Below are 25,272 nucleotides of genomic sequence, written 5' to 3' on the forward strand. Positions count from 1 at the left end.
GCGTGAGGACTTGGCCTTCAGTCCCCAGCACCCTCCGTGTGTGTACTCCAGGACCTCAGAGGGTCGGGAACTTCTCAACATCACCTGTAGTCAGCTTCTGTCACTGTCAGCCCTACCCAGCTTGGACTGAGGGCTGGGAATGGAGTCAGGAAAGGAGCACTCTGCCCTGCCATGCACTCTCTGTCCTCAGTTTCTTCATAGGGAAAGGGAGGGGGATTTGGTAAGACACAATCTTTTTTTTTTTAATTTGCCTTTATTTCTTGTGCATTGGTGTTTTACCTGCATGCATGTCTGTGTGAGGGTGTTGAATCCCCTGAAACTGGAGTTATAGACAATTGTGAGCTGCCTGCCATGTGGGAATTGAACCTGGGTCCTCTGGAAGAGCACCCAGTTGCTCTTAGATGCTGAGCCATCTCTCCAACCCCCAAGACACAATCTTTTGAGCATAGTAGGTAGTCACAGGTCCAGAGGTCCTAGAACTGGCAGGGATAGTGTCCTTAGGGAATCTGGGCCTGGGAGTCCTCTCCCTGAATGACAGACAGTAGGACTAAATATGATGTTAGGGCCATCTGGATACTGCCCCTCTCTAGGGGCTGAAAAGTCTCCCCCCTTTTTCTTCCCTCTCCAGCTCCCCAGTTGGCCCTTCCCTGATTACTCTTGGTCCCTACATACTATTAATACCATACCACTGCTCGGGCTGTCATCTGAAAACCATCTCTCTAAATATTGCTTTTCCATTATAAGCTTGGATGATTCTTTCTCCATGAAGCCTCCCCATCACCTCCAGTCTTTGTCAGGGACCTCCACTGAGTTGCCTTAATCTTCTAAATGGTCCTCTAAAGCCTGGTAAACTTGGTGCAGGTGGTAGATATTTAGGGCTCTAGGCTACACAGGCTCTGTCCTGCACCTCGGTTTTGCTATTGTGGACAGAGTTTGGTGGGAAGTAGGTGGATGAACAGGACTGTGTCTCCGTATGTTTGTTTTCAAAGACCAGCAACAGGCTGGTGTTGACCTGTGCCACTAACCACTGAGCCTTCTCTCCAGCCCGAGGCCCGTGCCTTTACACCTGATGCCCTCTGCTGTATGTCATCCCTGATTCTGCTTTTCTCCTCCCTCCACAACAGGTAACATGTCAGATTCCACAAAGGACCCAACTCAGGGCAGACCCCAGGAGGACACCAAACCACGTCTGGCCTCTCTGCTCTTACACATCCAGGGTCCTTCCCCTTGGGAAGCATATTCCGAGGCCTAAGGCTCTTTGGTTGGTTGGTTTGGTTTTCCTGTCTTGTAGTCCTGCAAGTAGGGTTTGGGGGAACTGACTGGCTTCTTTGACTCCACCCATGCATGCTTGCTTTTCCAGGGCATCCTTATCCTTACCGTTCATCTGTATTCTGAGTTTTCGTGTCTTCCTAAGATAAATAACTCTTTTTTATTTTTCCAGTTCTCTTAGTCGCTACTAGATGTTTTACTCAGGAAACCCTAGGACAAACAGCCTAATATTTCCTCACTGGACACAGCAGAGCCCTAGGCAAAGCTGTTAAGATACATGCCCAAGGTCACATGGTAAGTGAGAGCAGATCTGAACCTGTCAATTCAAAAACCTGCTCTTCCAACCAGCACAATCCCCAAACAGTAGCACATGTCAGAAAAGCCCCCAAATAAGCTGAAGAGGCAGTGAGAACCCCCTGTATTCAATAAGCCTCTGCCCTGAGAATACAGAGAACAGGACAGCCAGTCCAAGGAGCTCACACAAGGGGACAAGCCTGCCAAAGAGACAGCTTTGCATGAGGTGATGCAGGAACTCTGTCCCTGGGCATAGGACAGCCAGATACCATTTCAGGACCCTTTCTTCGTGAGCATTCTGGGAGTGCAGGGGGAGCTTGGTCTCTCCCTATATGCCACGCTGTGGCAGACACAGGGCATGGAAGCCATAGCAGCCAAATGTGAAAAATGACAGCTTCAGGGATGGCCAGCCATGGCAGACTGAGGAGAGACTGTGTCAGTGTCTTGGCAGTTTGGTCATTTTTACCCAGGTCTAGCCTTGTGCCTTTCATCCCAAATCCTGGAACACCTCACAGCTCTCCTGGTAGCTGCTGTTAATCCCTTTACAGGGGAAACAGGTTCAAAGAGGCGATTGGGTAGGTGGAAGAGGACTTCAGGGGTCTATGTGGCTTGCAGCCATCGGGGTATTGGCAGGTGAAGAGCAAAGACTCCTGAGACAGATGTCCACCCCAAACCCTGGCGACCTTGTTGCAAGGCAACTGCCAAGTACAGAGGTCTTGCTCGAAGCTATATATACTCTTGCCATGTGCCCACAAGTGTACAGCAGAGACCTGGCCTATGGTGATCTGTGCTTGGGTAATGTGCTACCCTGGAGAAACTGAGGCAGCAGCATCACTCTCAAACCAAGGTAGAACTTTGGAGTCACATAGAAGGGTCTGGCACAGGAGCTTAAGGTGAGTCCTGGCATGGCCATCTCTTCACTAGGTGACTAAGAGCAGTCTGTCTCTAAGTCAGTAGGGAGGTGGCTGTCTTGTGTAGCATTGCCTTAGGACAAAAGACAAAAGAACGCAGTGAATGCCGGGCGTTGGTGGCGCACGCCTTTAATCCCAGCACTCGGGAGGCAGAGGCAGGCGGATCTCTGTGAGTTCGAGGCCAGGATGGACCGACAGCCTCCAAAACAGAGAAACCCTGTCTCGTAAAACCAAAAAAAAAAAAAAAAAGAACGCAGTGAATAAGCTCAGCATCCTTGGATCCCTCTAGCATAACCAGGCTTGCTCAGCCCTGCCACAGAAGAGGCCAAGCAGTCGGTCAGGGCTATCACTGCAGGCCATGCCAGACCCTACTCTCCTGGCCTTGGCTTTGGTTCCCAGGGTAATTCCCCAGCTGGGCTCCAGGCTGTGGTTCTCTGTTTCCAGGGATTTATGCCCCTCTGTGCCAGTCTGCCCCGTGGACAATGCCCACCTCTGTGAGTCTCTGTACTCCACACTGCAGGAGTGATACATAGTCATCCAGGGTCTGCGACATCATAATCTGGTGCCATGGCAACAGATGGGCTGCTACAAAGGACTTAGGATTCCACAGGGTGATGAGGAGGGGCCTACCCCAGGGAAGACCAGAGGACAGTGGAAAATCCAGGACAAAGGAAATGGGAGCTACTGCTATTTATTATAATACAAGCAAAGGAAAGCATCAGACAGTTCATGGTCAAAGGGACTCTTCTGCCACTTGTGGCTGTGTGATCTTATTCAAGATACAAACTTCTCTGAGCCTCAGAAAGCACAGAGTTGCTCTGCGGAACAAATGGGGTAAGGGTGGTGCTAGGGATTTGTGAACTAAGAACAAAAGGAGACATGTTGAGGAGTGTAAAGTCACAGCCCTGGCCCAGCTAAAGGGCTTGTGATGCAGGGTTGTCGGTCGACACGTCTCCTCGGGAGATGGAGGTGTGGTGCCGATTGACCCTTCAGCAGCTCTCAGCCCCTGCATGACCTTGCAAATTATTATGATCACTCACCACTTCCACTCACCACCCCCAGAGGTGTCCTTCCTAAAATACACATCCTCAAGCTGTGGGTCCCACCCACACGCTCCCGTGCAGAGATGTGGCTTCAAATAATCCAGCCGCCAGCTGTGCCTCATGGCCAAGAGGATGTGCCACCAAGGCAGAGTTCCCAGATGAGTGACAACTCAAGATCACAGCATGCACCTGTGGGAGGCTGCACTTGAGCTCAGGTATTGCTGTCTGGGCGACTGTGTAGTGAGGAAACCTGAGAAGCCTTTCTAGACCACTGGAGGAAGACTGTGCCCAAGGAAGGAGGTGTCTATTGTGAGGATGGATGGGGAAGGGGAATGAAGGGCATTCTGGGAAAGGCTAACAGGCCTGGACTGGAGGAACCTGCACAGTCTATAAGGGACTGGGGGGGGGGGGCACAGCAAGTATCATGGAGCCTGTAAGCTCTACCAGGCTAGCAGCCAATTTGCTCTGCCTGGCATCAAACTGCCCTTTGGAGGCCCAGATTGACCTTGCTTTCCTTGAGCTCACCCAGGGATCCACTCAGTGTCTGGCTAAGCACAGAATTGCTTGTTCAGCAGCCAGTGAGAACCATGGCTCTGTTTGCTTGTGATTTGGTAAGGCTATGCAGCATGGACCAGTGGCCCCTAGCAGAGGAAGAGAGAATACAGGCAGAGAGCCTGGGTGGCCATCTGCCCATATCTTTGAGATATACTTTCCCTCATGGAGAATCATGGTGCCACTGGTTTACCAAAGGCCCCCACAAAAGTCTGCAGCAGATACCTGATTAGCTGTTTCTTCTAGTACATCCAATTTTGTTTAGTGAAAAGAGTCCCCTTTCTGGATGCCATGTCTACTGATTTTCTAAGAAAAGAAAGTCTAGTGAGCCATATCCAGGAAACATGTGATGCAAGCTCTCAATCCTGTGAGATTAGATCCTTGGAAGGAAAGCCTGGCCACAGGCACTCAGCCTCTGCTACTGACCATGAATATCAGGTGTCCAGAGAGCGGCCCGATGAACTCAAGGAGTTCTCACTAGGGACACATAAGTCCTCAGATCAGGGACAGAGGTAGGGATCAGTACAGGGCAAGGGGACTGAGGCCAGCCACCTGGGCCAGGGAGGTGGGAGATGTCAGGGTCTCCTGAGCTCCAGAGAGAGGCAGAGCAGAGACCAGTCAGAAAGGTGGAGTTCAGCTCAACACTGCAACTGGGAGTGGGGGTCCCTGCCCATGAAGGGAAGGGGAAGCCAAAGACTTAAAGCTCCCACCTCAGAACCTGCCCAGAGGGACTCAGCTGCTTCCCTTCCTCTCTCAGGCCCGGGCCAGCACCGGGTGGCCTGGCTTTGCCGGCAGCCAGCCCTAAGGCAGCTGGGCCACTTGTACCCTGTTGGGGAGATGAAAGGGCTGCTCCCCACACAGTTACCCCTCTGCAGAGCTGCCAGGCCCTGGGGTTGCCAAGACGACTGCTGCTAGCAGAATGAAGATCCGGGGTGGGGGCAGGGGGCGTGCCAGCCCGCCCCTGCCCTACTAACCTGGCAGGCAGATTTAAATGACAGCCCAGGAAGCTACTATTAAACTGTCACCCCAGTCAACAGGACGACAGACTAAGAGTGTTCTCTGGCTGAAGCAACAACACAGCAGGAGCGAGAGGGGGAGGAGACAGTGGCCTAGAGCCGCCTGCACCCCCTTCCAGGAGGCCCTGGCCTGCAGGCTGTCCACCCACTGCCAGAAACACCCTCTCAAGCTATGCTGGGTCCTGGCATGGAGCTGCCACACAGTGGAAGGGCCTGGAAAATGTTATCCCTCACACTTAAGCAAACAAACCCTTCCCCAAGAAAAACTCTAACACAGAAAATAGGTAAAAATGGAGCTGCAATCTGGGAACGGCAAGAAGCAGTTTCCTCTCAACAGCCCTCAGGGACCTTCATGAAACTCTGGGTCTGGGGAGCTACTTTGTGGTTCAGCAGCTCTGGGTTCAGGTCCTTACCCATCCCCACACATGTGAAGTTCCCACAAGCCCTGAGTTTAAAGATGGGTCTGACACTTAAGACAGCTTCCCTGTGTCTCGGCACTAACTCTCTCAAGGATTCCTGGCTTTCATGCCTCAGACTGACTTGAACACTCTAAGCTGCTATGACTAACAGTTACCACCAGTCAGAGACGTCAGAAAACAGTGAATGGCATCAACCACATCCCTGTTTCCCTGGGTCCAGGCAGCCACACTGACAGCCTACAACTCCAGGCTCTCGGTGGTCCTGCAGACTTCCTAGGTCCCTTGGCTCTATGCTGCCTAGTTGGCTGCGGGACCATCAGCAGGTAACATTCAAGACATCAAAGTCCTTTCTCCTCCCACCTGGGGAGAATGAGGAAGACTCCACAGTTGCTAAGGAGGCCAGAGGCAGGTACAGAGATCCTCTCATGGTAGGGATCGCTTATGTGAAGTCCTCTCTGCTGCTAAGTTCGTAAAAGTGTCACTTGAGTTTTCCCAGTTGTCTCCTCTCCTGCCCAGTTCACAATAGGTTAACACATTCTACCCAGGGCACAACAGGAGTCAAACAAAATGTCCCCAAACACCAAGGTAACAAAATGAGTAGGGAGGGGCCAGGAGGCAGAGAGAGACCATGTGGTAGACACCAGCAGGGACACACTCATGGGGGTGATGGAACTGGACCTGGAGTGTCAGGTCCACCTGTGACCCGTGGCTGTGGCAGACATTCAGTTTACTCTGTGAGTACCCGGTACCACCGTCTCCCGATGAAGAGCTGGGTTGTCCTGCCATCCTCTGTGCAGGGCCTTATAGGAAGGAACCACCACAGGGGACAGGAGGAGAGTTCCAGAGAGACTTGAGCAAAACATCATAGTCAGCAGTGTCTGAGCCAAGACATGAGCCCATACCTCTCTCCCTGATCCAGGCTCTTTCCTCCGTGTCCTCAGCCTAGGAACTCCCTCACAGAGTCTCTAGCCCCACATCCCTAATTAGCAAGGTGGCCTCTTCCAACTCTAGGCCTTAGTTTCCTCATCTGAATCAGCCTTTAAGGGCTCTGTCCAGCTGATGTTCTGGACCAGCAACTTCAAGACACACACGGGCTGTGATCTTTGGTGTGCTCCAGGGCCCTCTAAAAGGGTCACCCGGGGCTTCCCACAGCCAGCCCCTCCTCTCAGATCCAGCACATCCCAATTGCTCTCCGACACTCCGCCTGGCTGTCACCAAGGGAGGTCCAAGCTTTCTCTGGGGTATGTGGGACTCCCAGTCGCCACAGGAAAGATGAGCAGCTCTGAGGGATAGACAACAAAGGCATCTTCCTGTCCCAGTGATTTGTAGAAACAGGCAGTATTGGGCCAGCGACAGCTGGGGTGGGGGAAGGGTACACAGGGGAGAAGTGGATAGGATGGAATCAGCAGGGTCTCGGGCTGGTGCCTTCCAAGGGAGACACAGGTGTACACCTCAGGAGCAGATCAGTCCCACCCTGGAATGTGGATTACCCACTTGGCACTAGGACTCTAGGTCCTAGGGAAACAGAAGAAAACTCAGGGCATCCTCAAAGTAGAAGCTTCCAGAGGAGGAGACAAGATTGGGAAATCCTTTTAGCCCAGGGTCCTGCCTGGATCCAGCTTCACCATCCCCACTGGGACAGAGAATACCTAACCTGTCTCTGCCTTCCTGGAGCCTCTAAGAGGTCTGTGGCTCTGTCACACATCACACACGGTGGCTCGCACTGTTCAGGCCTGCCAAGGCCCCTTGCATTCGGGTACCTGTTCTTCCTGCCACAGGCCTCCTGGTGGGAGGGGGACAGCTCTTCCGCAGTTCAGAGGCTCTAGACTGCAGAGGCTCTAGCCTTACTCTGCCAATATGCTGAGGGACCCTGGAGCAGGCTTCTTTAGGCTCAAGGCCCTACAAGTTGTCAATGGAAAGCCCAGAGTTCCCAGAGCAGAACTCAGCAGCCAATGCCAATGAGGGCAGGTTACAGGAGTCCAAGAACCCTGGTGCAAAGGAGTAAGGGATGGAGTGACCAACCCACAGGAGGTCACCCCTAGGCAGTGGCTGCTCATGCCCAGTAGGTGGAAGCATTTCTGTGAGCCCAGAGGCATATCCAACAGCAACATGTGTTACTGGAAGTCTGCTTCCTGGTGCTGGGCCTGCTCCCTCTGTGAGTATACCTCTATGCTGGGCTCTCACTTCTTACTAGCAAGTGTGGGGCAGGCAGGACCCAGGAGCCTGGCACCCCCAGATCACAGAGGCCATCTAAGGGTCTCTGCTCATCTGTGTACCAGTTTAAGGAATCGTTTTGAGAAATTGGTGGGCCCTGTGGTAGAGATGCTACTGAATGCTTCTCTCTCTCTCTCTCTCTCTCTCTCTCTCTCTCTCTCTCTCTCTCTCTCTCTCTCTCTCTCTCTCTCTCTCTCTCTCTCTCTCTCTCTCTCTCTCTCTCTCTCTCTCTCTCTCTCTCTCTCTCTCTCTCTCTCTCTCTCTCTCTCTCTCTCTCTCTCTCTCTCTCTCTCTCTCTCTCTCTCTCTCTCTCTCTCTCTCTCTCTCTCTCTCTCTCTCTCTCTCTCTCTCTCTCTCTCTCTCTCTCTCTCTCTCTCTCTCTCTCTCTCTCTCTCTCTCTCTCTCTCTCTCTCTCTCTCTCTCTCTCTCTCTCTCTCTCTCTCTCTCTCTCTCTCTCTCTCTCTCTCTCTCTCTCTCTCTCTCTCTCTCTCTCTCTCTCTCTCTCTCTCTCTCTCTCTCTCTCTCTCTCTCTCTCTCTCTCTCTCTCTGTGTGTGTGTGTGTGATGTATGTGTATCACCAGGCCATGTATGGAGGTCTAAAGACAACTTAGATGAGTCCGTTCTCTCCATGTACCATATGGGTCCTGGGAATGAACTCAGATCATTAGGCTTGATGGCAAGTACCTTTATTGACATCTTGCTAGCCCCTATGGGCTCATATTCTACTGAGGATGGGGTTAAATTAACCGTGGATATCTCTAGCCCCAGCCTGCAGGATCCTGGCTGTGCTCTGGGGCCTTTGCTTTCTCTGTGCCTTGACCTCCTCACCAGTGTGTGATGGACTGGACAAGATGAGCTCCAAGCTCCCTAACTGTTAGATGCAGTGTAACCCACCCCTAGGCCCAAGGCAAGGCAGGCAGGCAGGCAAAACTGTGGCTTGGTACCCAGGTCCTCACTGTCTACACTGCTTTGCTCAAGATATTGGGAGGCAGGTATAAATCAAGGTCCCTCCTAATCAGACTTTCTTTCCTGTCCGGCTGACATCTTCCTCAGAAGATGGTCAAGGGACTGTTCGGAGGGCTTGGGAAGCCTTCCACTACCCTGATTGCTCAACAGTCACAGCCAACCAGAGCCTTCTCACCAGAAACCGTGATGTAGGCAGCTCCCCTGGGCCCCTCCTCCTCTCTTCCTGATGAGCCTTTTGCTGTGTCACAGCCAGCAACCACCAATGTGATGGTGTCTGGCAACGCCCCCACCCGACAAGACAAAGCCAGTGGATCCTGGCCTAGAGTGCCACCCCGCAGGAGGCATTTAATCCTTCACCACCAGCTCCATCAGTTTGGATAGTCTAGCTCCAAGGAGTGCAGCGGAAGCCCTGTCATGCAGTACCACACAGCTATCAATCTATCAGCAATAGACAGAGACCTATTGCTGCACAACTTCTACCCTAGAAAGACTAAGGGACATTCACCAGACAGGATCAGGCGGGGAAGTCACCCCAGAGGCTCAGCACATGGTGACATGGCTCACCCACCCTTCCCAGCTGGAAGTGGGAGATGCACACCCTCATCAGTCCGCTGCAGTGAAAAAGCTCTGCATGGGCTTCCCTGGAAATCCACAAAGCCAGGCCTGGGCTGAGACAATCCTGGGCACTACTCCAGGCTGCACCTGGCATCTGGGGGTGCACTGGACAAACCCCTTACCCTCCTGCGGTTCAGGCTCCTCTTCCTAGGAGAAAAGAGTCAGTTTGTCCATGAGCCCAATTTAAGGGCCCGCTCCAGGTGCCTATAAATGACAGTAAAAGGGACAGGTGGGGGTGCCCTCCAGCTGTGAGGCCAGCTTGTCAGCACCAACTTCCAGAAGGAAGGGCAGGTGTTTGTTAGGGTGGCAAGGTCAGCTGAGCCCAGGGTTCAGGTAGGTGCCCAGGGGATGGAGCAATGGGCCCTGAAGGCAGCAAGAACTGAGCAGCCTCGCTGAGAGTTGGGGAGCATAGGGGCATTGTTTAGGGGGCATGGAGACTGCGAGTGGAAAACAGCTGAGCTCAGAGGAAATACACTGAGGCAGACCTTCCTCAGTTTAGGCCAAGCTGAGATAATGACCCCAGAGGAATGGCCACAGTCCAGAATGAGACAAGACAAGGTCTTGATTGAAGCAAGGGTAGTAGGCTGGGCATGATGGCATACACCTTTAATCACAGCCCTCAGGAGATAGAGGTGAGTGAATTTCAAAGATAGCCAGGGCTACATAGCAAAACTCTTGTCTTTAGGGAAAAAAAAGCAGAGGACTCTCACTTTGCCTCTCTGAACCAGCTTTAGGACATGGACACCAAGCCAGGAAGTCTCCAGAGCCCCCTTTCTGCAAACAAGCTACAGTATGGGAGAGGAAGGGGCAGGGGGAGGGAAGACTGCCTGAGGAGGAAGACCTTAGTTGGACCTTGGAGAAAGGAGTGATCTGGGTTAGGACAGAGCTCTCTCTGAGGTCCTACACGCTGGCAAACCTTAGGCCTCTTGTGTCCAATAAGACTCTCCAGCCATAGCTGTGCAGGCCAGTGACTCAGACAAGGCCCCAGGAGGAAGCTGTACAATTATGGATGAATTCTATAACTGTATAGATGAGTTCATCTCTCAGGGTCTCAGTTTCCTTACCTAGAGCACAAGGCTAACAATTTGGGGTGGAGAGACTCCAAAGAGATAAAAATATTGAAATAGCCGGGCGTTGGTGGCACACGCCTTTAATCCCAGCACTCTGGAGGCAGAGGCAGGCGGATCTCTGAATCTGAGACCAGCCTGGTCTACAGAGTGAGTTCCAGGATGACCTCCAAAGCCACAGAGAAAACCTGTCTCGAAAAACAAACAAAAAAAATATTGAAATCATGTAGGGGACCAGATAGCCCCACCAAAGCTTTTCACCATCACTGCCTTCTTGCTGGGACTCCAGGGAGAGCTGGGCTGCCTTCCTTTTGGAATGGCTGAGGACTCCGATGGAGACATTCAAGGCTCAGGTTCCATGAGGTGCTAGACTGAGACCAGGCCACATGGGACACTACTATCAGGCAGAAAAAACCTGGAATTTGGGATTTGGAGACTACTTGGCCCATCCACAACTTTATGAGCATGGAAATGATGCCAGAGAAGGAAGTTGGAGCCAACCTGAGGTGGCATTCCCAAAGCAAACTTAGCAAAGCAATTTCTCCTTCACAAGACCCAACACGACAGACTAAGCGCACCTGAAGACAGCAGGGCAGACTGGGGGATGGCTCAGTTGACAAAATGCCTGCTCTGCGAGCATGAAGGCCTGACTTTGTGCCCTAGCACCACACTTAAAAGAGCTCTGGGAGAGGGTAGGGGGAGACGGGTAGAACCCCAGAGCTCACTGGCCAGCTAGTCCAGCCAAATAGGGACCCTGTGCATGGGCACACTCCCTCTCTGTCTCTCTCTCTGTCAACCTCCTCCATTACCAAAGAGCCACAGAACCATAGATCTAACTCTCCATTTCCCAAGACCTATCTCAAGACACAAAATTACACTACTCAGGCCCACTAGGCCAGAATGTGAGCACTAGTCACAGAAACTTTCAGTGTGGCAAACTGGAGAGCCGCAGAAACTCCTGTCCCGGCATCTAGCCCAGGTGCCAGAAGCAGCAGGCCTAGCCCACCCTCCCCCACCACAGACGTAGGAATCCCATTCCCACCACTGACACATGGCCAGTCTGTGCAGGCGAGAGGCTGAATTCTGTCCCTCCTGAACAGGGAGGGAAATAAGTTCTCAACGGGAGACCCCCACTTTGTACAAATGGATTCTTCACCCTCCTTGTTCTTTGGCTCTGGTCAGAAAGATTCTCAGGGAAGTGGCAAGGAGCCAAGAGCTGCCACGAAATGACTTTAACCGGCAGACAGGCTGGTAATAGGTTTCGGTGGGAAAAAGGCAGGAGCAGGCGATCCATTCCAACTTGCTATGTGATAAAGAAAATTAAGGCATAATACTGAGAAGGCAGTGGCTCTGTTAACCTGTGTGGAATACCAATTACTTCAAGCTTCTCAAAATTGCTAGAAATAAAAAGAAAAACCCAAGAGTGTGATTGTAGCCCAAGGCTCATCTGGATTAGGCTGTTTGTTTGCCCTGGCACCCTAATGATGGGAATGAGGGAAAATTCCCCGTTACCTGGGAGACAGCTATGCCAAAACGGGGGTGGGGGTGGGGGAGGCAGGCCCACAAGTAGCCACTGGTCTGCTTGGCAAGTGCTCAGGGTGGAGGGGATCCCCAGGGTCACTCCAGGAGAGCTGGGTGCAAAGGCTGCCATGGCCTCCCCTTGTCCTGCCCTCTATGGTACTTAGCTTCAGTCCCAGGTAAAGCATCTGGGGAGGACCAGCTTCATTTAACCCCTGTGTCAACGGGAGAGTCTGGTCTCTACTGCTGGAAGCCAAAGAATCAGGAGAGAAGGAGGTTTGCTTTCTGTGTGCCAGGCACCTGCCAGGTACTGATGAGCCCCACAGTCAGGGAAGACTTCAGGGGAACCCTGTCTCAGAGCACTGGTTCTGGAGGATAGCCCACCCATTCATCTGGAGACATCCACAGGGCAAGCCGCATAGGCAAAGGTAGTGACCAGGGGCTACAGAAGAGGCATCAGCAAGAGCTGAGCAAGACAGACTGAGGAAGGGGGAGACGAGGAGTAGGGTCAGACGCCCAGCACAGCCTCTCTGTTCACAGACCTCTGGCACACACGTCAGTTATGCTGCCCTTTCAGTGCTCCTTATGTAAAGATACCAACCGCCTTGGGCCAGCGTATTTCCCAGTAAAACGGCCCATGTGGCTTGCATGGAAGTGAAGCAGCCTACCCTGCAAGCACTGCCTGTCACCTTAGAACAAATTCATTCCCCTTGGCCTTCCCTTCAAGTGGCCAGTTCCTCCTGGCACAGAAGTTTGGGAGTCCGCTGCCAGCTGTGGTTTTTCCTCCTGCCTGGAGCGGGTTAAGGGACCCAGGGCTTAAATCCCCTCCCTGCCCCTTACTGGCTGTGTGACCTCATGCAAGTTACTTGGCCTGGTATATATGATTTACTCTTAGATGAGGAACTTGGGCTGAGATTTGGTCCTGACAGTGGAGTGATGGCCACCTCATTGTTCCTTAAGGTGTACAGAGCCTATTACCTACAGTTCCTCACTTAGTTTGCTGCTGAGAATTGAACTAAGGCCTCGTGCATGTTAGGTAAGTGGTCTACCACTGAGCTACATTATTTGTTTGTTTGTCTATTTTGGAGACAGGGTAGCAGGTCACTTCATTGCTCAGGCTGGTCTTAACTTACTATGCTCCTACCTCTATGACTTGCTTATGCAATGCTGGGGACTGAACCATGGGCCTGGGCAAGCCAGGAAAACATTCTTCTAACTGAACCACCTCTCCAGTCCTTACTTAATTCTCAGAACTATCCTATGAGGGTTAGAGAGGAACAAGATAGGCCTAGATGACACAGCAAGTGAGCAGACCTATGAGGTCCAGTGTGCTCCAGCAGCTCAAGGTGTCTCCTCTATAGAAAGAGAGCACAGGAGCTGCGGGGGTGTTGTGAGCTTGACCCTGGTCAGTCCTGAGAAGTAAGAGTGATCTCTGAGCCACCATGAAAATCTGATAGCATAAAAGATGCCTAAGACACAAATTGCTGGCTAGAGCAAAAGCCAAGTGGAGCAGAAAAAGCACCACCCAGGGAGCCCAGGGACTGTCCCTCCACCCTGGCTCTGTGTATGGACAGGCCTGGCTTTCCCCATCTGTCAAACAAAGCACAAGAATTCCTGCCCCTTTCCCAATGCCAGTGTATACCTGCCAACCCTATCTCCATCCTGCCTTCTGCCCAGACAGTCTGTGACCACCACCTCTGCCAGGAAGGCTCCAGAGACCTACTGGGCATAGAGCCCAGCCTGTCTCATTCTGCCTACAAGCCAGGCCTGAGCCTAGACCACACACAAGGAAGTATGTTAAAATGGACATGCAGGCCCCCGGGCATGGCACAGAGCACACAAACATGTATGCACAGAGATACACACAGCCACCTGTACACCCATATATGCCTCACATACTAAACATACTGGGACATACATGCCACACTGTGCACTTGCTGCAGCATACAGACCACATACCCACACATGCACAGGTGGCTTCCTATGATGCTTGAACACTGTAGAAAAATATGCTGAGATTTGCCTGCCTCTCCTGTGACAGCCAGATGGTGGGATTCTCCCACTGGGCTACCATTTAATGCTCTAATTAATTAAAAAAAAATCTAGGTACCCACGGCCTGGATTGGTTCCAAATGTCTCAAAGCCCAGCCAGAGGCCAGGGAAGACAACAGAACTTGGGGGAGGGAGGCACACTGTACCTAGTAGAGGCCCCATTCTTCACCTTGCTAACAAGGGGGCGGGGCCATCTGCCCCACAACTTGGGACAGGGAGACTCCATTGTGGCATTCGGGCACTATCACCTGGCCATGGGGAGCTCTGTTTTGCAGGAGTTGGGGTAGGGGGCAGGTCCCTCAGACTGCACTGCAATGTGAAGGTGTCTGCCGGCACTGAGGTAAACCGGAGGCTGATAGACAGATCCCCAGCCGCCTTTGCTGAGTCCTACTGTGTGCAGGGCATGCCTTCTCCCATGGGAGGACACTGAAGGGAATGTGTTCCTGCACAGTAGTCTGCTGTGCAACAGGAGGGAGACAGCTGAGGGACCGCCAAGCTGCCTGCCCTGAGCTTCTGTACTCCAGTGTGGCAGTTAGGTCTTCCAGGGAGCCAACCCCTCACCCGCTAACCCCGCCCCCACCGTTGCCCAGGCCACGAGGATGGGGGAGGGCACAGGCAAGGGAGAACTGAGCATCATTCGCCCTCCAGGCCTTCCCAAATGTGGTCTTCGCTTTTGAGCGTTTGGGAAACACGTAGCAAATTTACCGCCTCACTTATGAGTAATCTGCTGTCAGGAGCTCTGCATAAGCGCAGGGCTGAATTAACAAGGCTTAATTAACGTTAATGTTGTGACACATCTCAACCTGAGTGGGGAAACCCCCCATATCCTGTACCCAAGCCCCTGCCTGCTCTCTCTTGTTCATGTGGGAGGTGAGAGGCTCGGCAGGGGCTGTCAGAGATCGGACAAAATGGAGACTATCTCTAACACAGGATAGGGGATTGGAGGAGGGAGGGAGAGAGAGAGAGAGAGAGAGAGAGAGAGAGAGAGAGAGAGAGAGAGAGAGAGAGAGAGAGAGAGAGAGAGAGAGAGAGAGAATATGAACCAGTTCAGGATGCCAGAAGCCTCAAATATCCATTCCTAATAGTGCTCTCACACTGCTGACAGCCAGACCCCAAGCTCTGAATCCTCTAACTTGTCATGTCGTATGCCGAGTGACCTTAGGTAAGTTTCCCCCACTTTTTGTTGCCTCACAGAGTAAGGCCAATGAGTAGCCTCTGTACACTGTGCCCATCAGTTTTCAGTTCTCCAAGGTGGGGACCACCATGCCCCTACTGTGCAGACAGGACACCTTGACGCTAAGGGGAGAGGTAATCCACCCAACTCTCTCAGGTAATGCACACTGAGTGACCATGACAGAGTGGGCCACACTATGGGTGGGGTGAGGGACCACTGCTATACATTATCATTGAAAAGAGCCCCCTGAAGATTCCAAAGAACCGAAGTTCATGAGGAAAGGTTAGGCCCTGGGGCTGCCCTGGGTTCAGCCAAGGCCTGGCAGCAATGTTTGTGGAATGACTTTGTACATGGCATGCAAAGGGAGAATGTGATCTTGAACAGTGAGTGGGCATCCAACTAAAGTGGCCCAGGAGACTTGTTTTCCAGCCACTGAGGCGTAACTAGGCTGTGTCACCACCCAAGTACCCAACCAGCATCAGGCTCTGGGGAAGGGACAGCAGAGGTAGGAATCCCTTATTCTCAAGACTGACACCATCTTACATTCTTCCGGGCTGTCCTCAGGACACCGGCAGAGACCTGGCATGAGGGAGACATACTGTAATTTATCATTAATGACTGTCGTTATTAATATTAATGAGAAGATGTCCATGCCCAAGAAAGAGGCCCAGGGCCTTAAGCCCTGCATCCATCTTGGGTTAGTTACTTGCAGTTTAAGGGGCTCCATCTCAAATCAGACAATATTTTGGCTACAGAGACAGGAGGGGCCCTGGGCCCTAAGTCCTCAGTTCCCAGTGAGGAACTACCCAGCTAGAACTCGGTGCCCGTGCCAAAGGCCTGCCTGGGCACGGGCTGGGGCTTGAGCAGAGTCTACCTCCATATAAACTCTGGGAGCACTTGTTAGGTCAGTGGCCCTCAACAAGCCCAGCACACTCAACCCTGCTCAGAAGCCCCGCCCCCCATGCACATCACTTTCCAATCACTTTCCACCTCCCACATCTCCTCTGGGAAGAAGGGGTAAAGGCAGGGTGTGCTCCACAAGGCACACGTGGGGACAGAACACAGGGTGAGGGCTCAGGAGAGACCACTGCCGACCACTGGAGAACCAAAACACTGGGGACCCAACCCTGCCAGGGCTCACTAAGAAACTGGGCAGGCTCAAGGGAGTCTCTAGGTTCATAGAAACAAACGCCCTGAGTCAGCAAGACCAGCGAGAGGCCTGGGTGGACCCTGTGTAAGGCTGGGACCCCTGAGGCCTCAGGAGCAACAGAAAGAACTTTCTGAGAGCTGATAGCTGCACTATGAAGGAGCTAGGCTCCGTCTCAGAAGCTATACAAGCAAAGAATCCATTCATCCATTCACCCACCCACCTACCCATCCAACTAGTAAGCGTTCACTGGACCCTGTGTGGCTGGCCAGTGGGGGCTGGGAGAGAGGAGAAAGTCATTCCTGCCTGTTGAAGCCACCCTAAAGAAACCAGACATACCAAAGGGACCAGATCAACTGTCCACTCCTGCGAATGTGTCAGGGCCTACAAGAAATGCAAGGGACCTGCAGCCACGAAGGCAGCTCAAGGGAACCCGGAACAGGGCAGGCAGATATTGAGCTCTGGCCCAGAAGGCACCCGGCTTGAGCCTCCAGTGCTCTCTGTGACTCAAAGCCCTCCTGTCCCCAGGCCCTTCCTTGACCCAGCTCAGTCCCAGCCCCCAGAGCCCCTGCCCACCCCCGATGCCCAGCGAAAGGAAACAGCATCTGTCCTTCGAGGGTAGGGGCAAGAGCACGGCCAGTGGAGGCAGGTGGCAGGCTCACCGCCTGCCCACTTTCCTGCCCCACAACACCCACGCGTAACCCACCCCCAAGTTTCTGGGGAGACCAGGCAGCCAGACCACCAGCTGCTTCCCCTCCCTACACAAACCGTGGACACAAAGCACCCTCCCCCAGCTCTGCCCGCCTGCGGTGACAGCCTTTTGGCACTAGCTCTCCCCTCCCTCCATCTGTCAGGAATCAGTTCAGACAAACTGTGAGAACCAAAGAGGAAGTAGCACTGCTGCATGGACCCCTCCTCCCTCCCTGCCTTCCTAGCACTCCTTCCCCTTCTCCACCCCTCCCGGACTTCCCCCTCCTCTTCCATCTGTCTCCATGGTCCTTACAGATGAGGACATGGACAGAGTGGGCATACAGGGAGGATGAGGACAGGCTACCCAGCAACACTCCTTACCACAGCATGGCCACCCACTTGTGTCCCCTTCTCAGCCATCAAGGGATGATGGGATTGAGAGCCCGGTGTTCCCATCTGTGCAATGGGTATAGCAATTTCTTTACAGATCACCTCCCAAGGGCTACCATGAGCTTCAAGACTACACATGGAAAGTCTTGGTCCACCATGAAGCCTCACAGAAGACAGATGGCCAGTGTCTTTGATATTTTCTAGGTTTCAGAGCCACGTTTCTCTGGAGTTATGAGATCACGGCAGGACTTAGAAGAATAAATGTCCTACAGAGTACCAATAGCAACAGGATCCAAGCCTTGTGAGACATGAGCAGGTCGAGGATGGGAAACCAGAAAGCTATCATATGTTGTGCAGATCAGTGGCCGGTGTCCTGTTCCCTCCTGGCTCTGATCCTCTCTGCATTCTCCAAAATGCAGAGTAGAGAGCAACACTTTTGTTTTCAAGTGAGCCTTGACCACCTGGCTCCCCAAGTACCTGGGGAAGCCCTGCTGCAGGGTGTGGGAGCAGCAGTCAGGGCTTGTGGGGTGCAGGAAGGCTGGCCCAGCTTCCAGGGGACCAAGGGATTACTGAGATGTGAGACTTTAATCCTGGGACAGCTCTGAGCAGACTAGAATAAGGGAGTCATCCTCGTGTGGGGTAGACTTGGCAATGACAGGCAATAAGCAAACATAACTACTGTCACTAGAAGAGCAAGTCCCCTGCTGGCCCCACCTGCAAAAGTTCCTGTGGTGGGGAAGCTCTGGTGTGACCCCAGCCACAAAACACAGGGGGCGGGGGGCATGGCTTCTCCACCCCTTCATAGTGGTAGAAGCTAAGGCTCATTACCAACACATTGAAAATGGGCCGGTGGTCCTGGGGTAGGGCGCAGGGCACACAACCAACCTGGGGGACATTGGAGGGAGGAATCCAGGGCTCCTGTCTCCTTCATGCTTCCCTGGGATTCTCAGAAATCCTATGCCCAACCCCAGGCAGCCCCTTCCTCCTGCCCAAAGGCTCATCTACATTCTAGCCATAGACTCTTATCAGACTCTCACAGTACAGAGTGACACGGACAGATACAGACTTCTCTCCTGGGAGGGGAGAAGTGTGCCAGAGGAGAGGGTGTCCTGGAAATGGTGACTCTACAGGTAAAATAGGGATGGACTTCGGGAGAGACTGGAGCTTTCCCTTAGGCAGGAGAAGGATCTTGGGGACCACAACATGTGAGGGCACAGAGAGCAGAGAGTCCCAGCCAGAGCCTATTCACGCTGTGCGGCAGCCATCACAGACTTAGACACTGCTGCTCAGGAAGCTGAAATGTCTGTAAGAGTCACCTTTGCCTCCAGGCACCACACATCTGTCGTCTGCCCCCTTTCACTTCCCAAACCCCTGGGAAGCCAGTCACATCACATCACAGGAGGCAAGCAATGCCAACACCACCTGAGGATGTGCAGCCTGTGGACCCCACACTGAGTCAGAGAGAGGAGGAACCTCCCGGTACTGGAGCCACGACAGGGCACAGGAATGAATCCAGGGCAGCCTTGAGTGAGGTAAGAGCAGTCTCTGTAAGCAGAGGCTCCTAAAACAGCTGGAACCAGAAGGCAGGCTGGCTGGACTGACTGAAGAGGTATACAAAAACCCTGTCTTGACAGAGTAGTGGGCAGTCAGTGAGCTCCCTGTCCCAGGAGGTGCTGGACCCTGACCCTGGCTGCTGAGAAATCCCTACACTTGTTGACCAGAGAATGTTCCACTACCCAAGGGCCCAAGCTTGCTCATGTGGTGCCTCAGGACTTGGACAGGACATCTCTGTAAGGCCAGACATAGAGGCCCCAGTGGTATACAGGGGAGGACAACTTAAGCCTCTCCCTTCAGTCCTCCCCACCTCCAAAGATACAATGGTGGGACAGGCAGGCGACAGAGGATAGAGGTGAGCAGCCCTTCCGCCCTATCTGTCACAGACCTGTGTCCTCCCTAAAGGCCCGGTGTCCTTCCCTTCCTGGGCACATCCAGGGGCAGGGCCAGACATGTAACCTCCTCTGCACACCACCCTATGAGTCCCTGAGGCTCTGCGCTCATTTCTTAACAAGGTCCCTGGAAGGACTCACTCTAATTAAACTGGGCCAGTAAGTTCCAGCCTGGGGCCACAGGAATGAGGGGTACTAAAGAATCTTTCTGGGGGCTCCCTGGCTCTTCCCACCCCGTTCAGCAGTGTGGTACAGGAGGCAGTCTGTCAGGGACAGGCTGAAGACAGGTTTAGAGGATATCAAGGGTTGTCCCTGTTACTGCTTCTATAAAACCCCCGCTGTCACCTGGGGTAGTTGATGATGGATGGCTCCGGCATGCAGAGAGGTCAGGGAACTTGCTCAGCTACAAAGTGTTGGGGGTTGAACTTGGCCTCCCTGGTAAGGGGAAGTCCTGAGGAGGATTCTCACATCTGGGCCCCCAACTGACCATGAGCTAAGCAGGGATTGCTAGCCAGGCCTGGAAAGAAGCTGGGGCTGAAGTTCAAATGCTGCCCACAGTGGCTCAAATACTGCTCTATGAAACCCTCCTCAGGGAGGGCCACAACTTTATCCAGGTCCTGCAACAAGTCACAACAAAGTGCAGCTTCCTGGGGGGGAGAGAGGGAGCAGAGAGAGAGAGAGAGAGAGAGAGAGAGAGAGAGAGAGAGAGAGAGAGAGAGAGAGAGAGAGAGAGAGAGAGAGAGAGAGAGGCAGAGAGAACGCACCCTCAGCACAGAACTGTAGGGGCAGGAAAGACCCCAGGCCAGGGAGAGGGAAGGAAAGACAGAAAGTGCTGAGCGCATACCACATGACTTCTGGCCACACTGTGTGACTTAGGAGACCACATGACTTCTGGCCACACTGTGTGACTTAGGAGACCACACTTTTCTGGTGCTTTCCATGAGACAAGAATTACTTAATGCTATTTCTGGGCACTCTGGGGTTTGTGTTCAAGGGACTCAGCCCAGGCTGAGGCTGGGACTAGGTGACACCGTACCAACCATGATGCACTAGTACCAGTCTGCTCAGTCCCTACCAGGGAAGGATGCAGGTGAGGCAGGCGGCAGGAGGAGACAAGCAGCCTTTTCCAGGCAGCCAGTATAAAGTCTGTTCTGGCTAGCGCACACGCATCAGAAAGTCGCCCAAGGCAACTCAGCAAAAGTAAACAGGCATAAAAAGCTGCACGTATGGATGGAGGAGATGGCTCAGCAGGCAAGACCACTCGCTGTGCAAGCAGGAAGACCTGGTTGAAACCCAACGCCCGTGTAAAAGCTGGCCATGGCAGCTCATTCCTGTAAGGCCAGCATTAGGGGGCAGAGACAGACAAATCCGGGAGCTCACTAGCCAGCCCGCCTAACTGAAATAGTGAGTGTCAGGTTCAGTGAGAGACCCAGGCTCAAGGAGGAAGAGCAATAGAGAAGACAACCAATATCTACCGCTGGCCTCTGCATGAACACACACCTACAGCCATAACCACACACACACCTACAGCCATAACCACACACACACACACACACACACACCACACACACACACACACACACACACACACCTACAGCCATAACCACACACACACACCTACAGCCATAACCACACACACACACACACCTACAGCCATAACCACACACACACCTACAGCCATAACCACACACACACCTACAGCCATAACCACACACACACCTACAGCCATAACCACACACACACCTACAGCCATAACCACACACACACACCTACAGCCATAACCACACACACACCTACAGCCATAACCACACACACACACCTACAGCCATAACCACACACACACCTACAGCCATAACCACACACACACACACACACACCTACAGCCATAACCACACACACACACACACACCTACAGCCATAACCACACACACACCTACAGCCATAACCACACACACACCTACAGCCATAACCACACACACACCTACAGCCATAACCACACACACACCTACAGCCATAACCACACACACACACACACACACACCTACAGCCATAACCACACACACACCTACAGCCATAACCACACACACACACACACACACACACACCTACAGCCATAACCACACACACACACACACACACACACACACCACTTTTGAGCATGGTTTCCTCTTTTTGTGTGCCGTTCAGACCATGTTCCTTAGGTTAGGGCGGGCTCCTATGGTCCATACTGTTGACTCTCACAGTTCCTGCTTCTGTCTCTGGGCCTGGGCCTCCTGAAGCTCCTTGGAGCCCCCACACTCAGGACCTGACCACGATGAATTCTAGCTTCTATGAACACCTGAATTTCAGGGGAAAACAACAGAATCCTAAAGGATTCAGGATGAGAAGGGCTTAGAGGTGCCCCACTTCCAGAGTATAGACACCCCGCAAGAGGGCAATGACCTGCCAAGTAGACGCTTGGCAAGACATGTCTATAGCCTGGACCTCAGCTGTTGATAACCACCTCAGTCTTCAGGGAGAACCAGACAGCACACCACAGGCTATGGCCAAGGCTGCGGAGACACAGGACAGGCTGGGAATAGAGACTGCTGGCTCCTCTCCAGTTACAGATAAATCCCAGCCACAACAGCCTGGAGGGGGGCTTTTGCTTGGTTTGGGCCACCGTGGCAGGGGTAGAGGAAGAGTGCCACCTTGATTTGTCCAGAAGGACCACTTGCCTCTTGGTTACTCCTGCTCTCAGGCATGCACTGTATGCCATGACCAAAAGAAGGAACTTTTTTTAATTAAAAATTTTTATACACTGTATTTTGATCGTATTCTTTTCCCTTTCCCATATCTTCCCAATCTCCCTTCTTACCCAACTTTATGTTCTCTCTCTCTCTCTGAAACAAACAACAAAAACCCTGGGCTTTAAGGGCGATGGGCAGCAGATGACAGATCAAGGCCTAGGAAGGGGATGGAGGAGGGCTGGCTGGAAAATGTGTTTGGATTCAAGCCATCAGGAAAGCCCACGCTGCCTCCAGCTATTCAACCAGGCGGCTTAACATGGGCCTGGTGGGACCTTCCTGCCTCTCACCAGCTGCCATGTCCCTCATGTCACCCTGGACCCACTGTGAAGCAAGGTCCCTGGTGAGCCAGCTCCTGGAGCCGCCTAGAAGCAGCTGCCCTGGGCCCCACTGCAGTCTGGCTGTCACCTCCTTCCTCTGGGCAGCTGACCTCCATCTCCCCTGCTGCTCCCTCAACAGTGTCTTCTTGCGGTGCCCTTGGCGGAGGACAGTCCTGACCGTGCTCCTCGAGTTCCACATACAGGAGTCATGTCCTCAGGAAGGGACTGGGAATGTTCACGTCCTGGCTAGCACACCTCCATGCTGCGGCTGCCCCAGGATGGTTTGCGGGGCTGCCAAGCCTCCCTGCTTTTCTTCCCACCCAACCAGAAGCTTAGCCGCAGGGAAAGCAGTCTGAGGAGCCTAGACCTTTGGGCTGAGTTCTGAACCCTAAACACTCGACTGCATCTCTACAGGCCCAGACCAAAATCTAGTTCAGGAGTCTCCCGGCGCCCCAAGCTAGCACCAACCCTGAGCCCAGCCCCAGGCAGGACGTTCAGAGGTCCCAGCAGTGCAGTTAAGGCAAGAACCAATGAGTGCAGGGGGAATGAAGTTCAGACAAGGAAGCTACTTGTCCAAGTCCCACAGTCAGCGTGGGACAGAGACAGAGTAATCACTGTAACACTAAGACACAGGCCCCACGAACGCATCAAAAAAAAAGAAGCAATAGCTTGGCTCTGTTGTGGCCTTTTTGGTGGGTAAGTGTCCTTGGGACCAGAGCATGGTTGTCCTTCATCCCTACTTTGTGTAGCCTAGATACGTCTACTTTGTCTGTGTCACAAGGCTAGGACAAGATGGCCCCGTGCTTAGGGCTGGCTGGACACTGGGCCTCCAGGGCGTGCAAGCCTGTTGCTGAGATGGGAAGGTACATGGCCTTAATAAAAATGCTCGCACTAGCCAAGTCCTTCCTAAGACTTCATCTTTTTTGTTTCACTTTCACATGTTTTGTTTTGTTTTTTTGTTTTTAGTTAGGGGCCAGCTATAAAGACCAGGCTGACCTGAAATTCAAGATCCCCTTGCTTCAGCCTCCCAGTCCTGGGGTGACAGACACCTCTATCCACAGGAGAACAGGTCGCCACACTATGGGCCATCCTCACAATCTAATATAACCCAGTCCTTTAAAACAATGTGCATCTATGTTACTGGCATGGAAAGCTATACATATTATGAGGAAAAAATGACCTAAATAATAGGACCTCATTTTTGTTTAAAAAATTATTTTCATATAGTCAGAAAAAGTTATTTCCATGAGGAAAAACAAATACATGAATTAACAGAACCAGCTGAAGTTTTAGCTCCAGTAACAGACCAAGTCCTGTGAGGCCCCTTAGCTTGAAATGCCTCTTCAGGACGTTGGGGCTTACTGCCATGGTCTGCCACCCAGGAGCATGTCTGGGGGGCAACACTGGGTGTGACAAGCCGGTGGCAAGGGACTGACAGAGTATTGGGGATGAATTTCCTTTTAGGGCCTCAAGGCCGGTGTCACAGGTAGGGTGGAGCCACAGGACCACTACCATGGATTTGGCAGGGAAGGCCTTGTCCTGTTTGTCCTGCTGTGTTCTAGAAGGCAGTATTTGGGGCTAGGGAGATGGCTCAGCAGTTAAGAGGATGTGTTACTCTTGCAAAGGACCCAGGTTTGATTCCCAGCATCCACAGGATGGCTTATAACCATTCATAACTCCAATTCCAAGGGATATGATGCCCTCTCCAGATCCCCACAAACACCAGGAGCACATGTGGTATACATACACACATGCAGGCAAAAATTCATACATGTAAAATAAATCCAGAAGGTTGTAGGTAAAAGCAGTCAGGTCATGGGAACTGGGTGAATGGTGCTGGGTGACTTTGTCATCAGGACATTCAAGTGGCCTGATAGGACCACAGGGTCTCCTCTCCCAACGTGCCTGGGCCCCGCTCTCCCAGCTGTGGGTGCTGGACTGGCCCCCAATGAGCAGGGACAAGACCAGCATGGTGGTGAGAAGCATGGATGGTACTGAGCAGGTTTCCCCGAGTCCCTCAGCATTTCCTGGGTCATTCCAGGCCCAGGGTGGGTGACAGAGCAGTTTTTACCAGGAGGGAGAGCTTAGGAGCTGGTAGTTAAAACAGGTGCTTCCAGGGGCTCTGGCTGATGGCTAAGGGCAGCCCAGGGCTAGCATTGTTGAGATGGGGGTCAACACAGCCTATGACAGGGACTGGCAGAGATGTCTAGAATGCTCAGAAAGGGAGGCTGTGGCACACCTATAAGCTGGACACACCGTTGTGACTGATGTGTGCAACAGACCCTGCAGCCAGGAGCAAGTCCTATCCCTGACCAATCAGGTGACTCAGGTCAATTAACTTTGGCTCTCGGCTCTTTCTTCTATGACATGCAATCATCACACTACCAGGCCCTGGCTACAAGTCTTCTGTAAGACACAGCAGAGAGCGCACTCAGAAAGCCATGCACACGGAACAGTCACTTTACCATGCTTGCCACACATGCACAGAGGCCTGGCAGGGCCCAGCTAGGACAGTGTATTCCTGAGCCTCCAATACCAGGGCCCAGAGCTCTGAGGTGTGGCAGCCTTGTGTCTGCCCCTTAGCCTTTTCCCCGGCTCAGCAGGACAGAGAGGTGGGGCAGGTGGGTGGGCAAGAATGGGAGCGGGGACGTCTGCTGTTCTTCCCCCAGTCCCAGTACTTCTAAGAATGGCACCAGGAGACTGGAAGCCAGCAGTGTAGGTGAGACAGTGACAATGGCTGCCACTCCCTCTGCTCGCCACCAGCAGCACATTCAGGCCCTCCTATGTGAGTGGCACAGCTAACAGAAACCCATGAGGCTGGGAGAGGGGCCTGTGTTGGGACTCCGTGGGGTCTCCAGAGAAGGTTCCTCCCAGTCCGAGTCC

General features: G+C 52.9%; 1 protein-coding gene across 15 annotated transcripts in view; it reads right to left on the reverse strand.

Moving 5' to 3' along the window:
- Positions 1-25,272, reverse strand: part of Lrp8 (LDL receptor related protein 8) — a 73,587-nt gene that overhangs the window by 42,068 nt on the left and 6,247 nt on the right. The gene's annotated exons all lie outside the window — the stretch shown is intronic.

Source organism: Mesocricetus auratus, unplaced genomic scaffold (genome assembly GCF_017639785.1).
Source record: "Mesocricetus auratus isolate SY011 unplaced genomic scaffold, BCM_Maur_2.0 Super-Scaffold_100014, whole genome shotgun sequence".
Classification (NCBI taxonomy): Eukaryota; Metazoa; Chordata; class Mammalia; order Rodentia; family Cricetidae; genus Mesocricetus; species Mesocricetus auratus.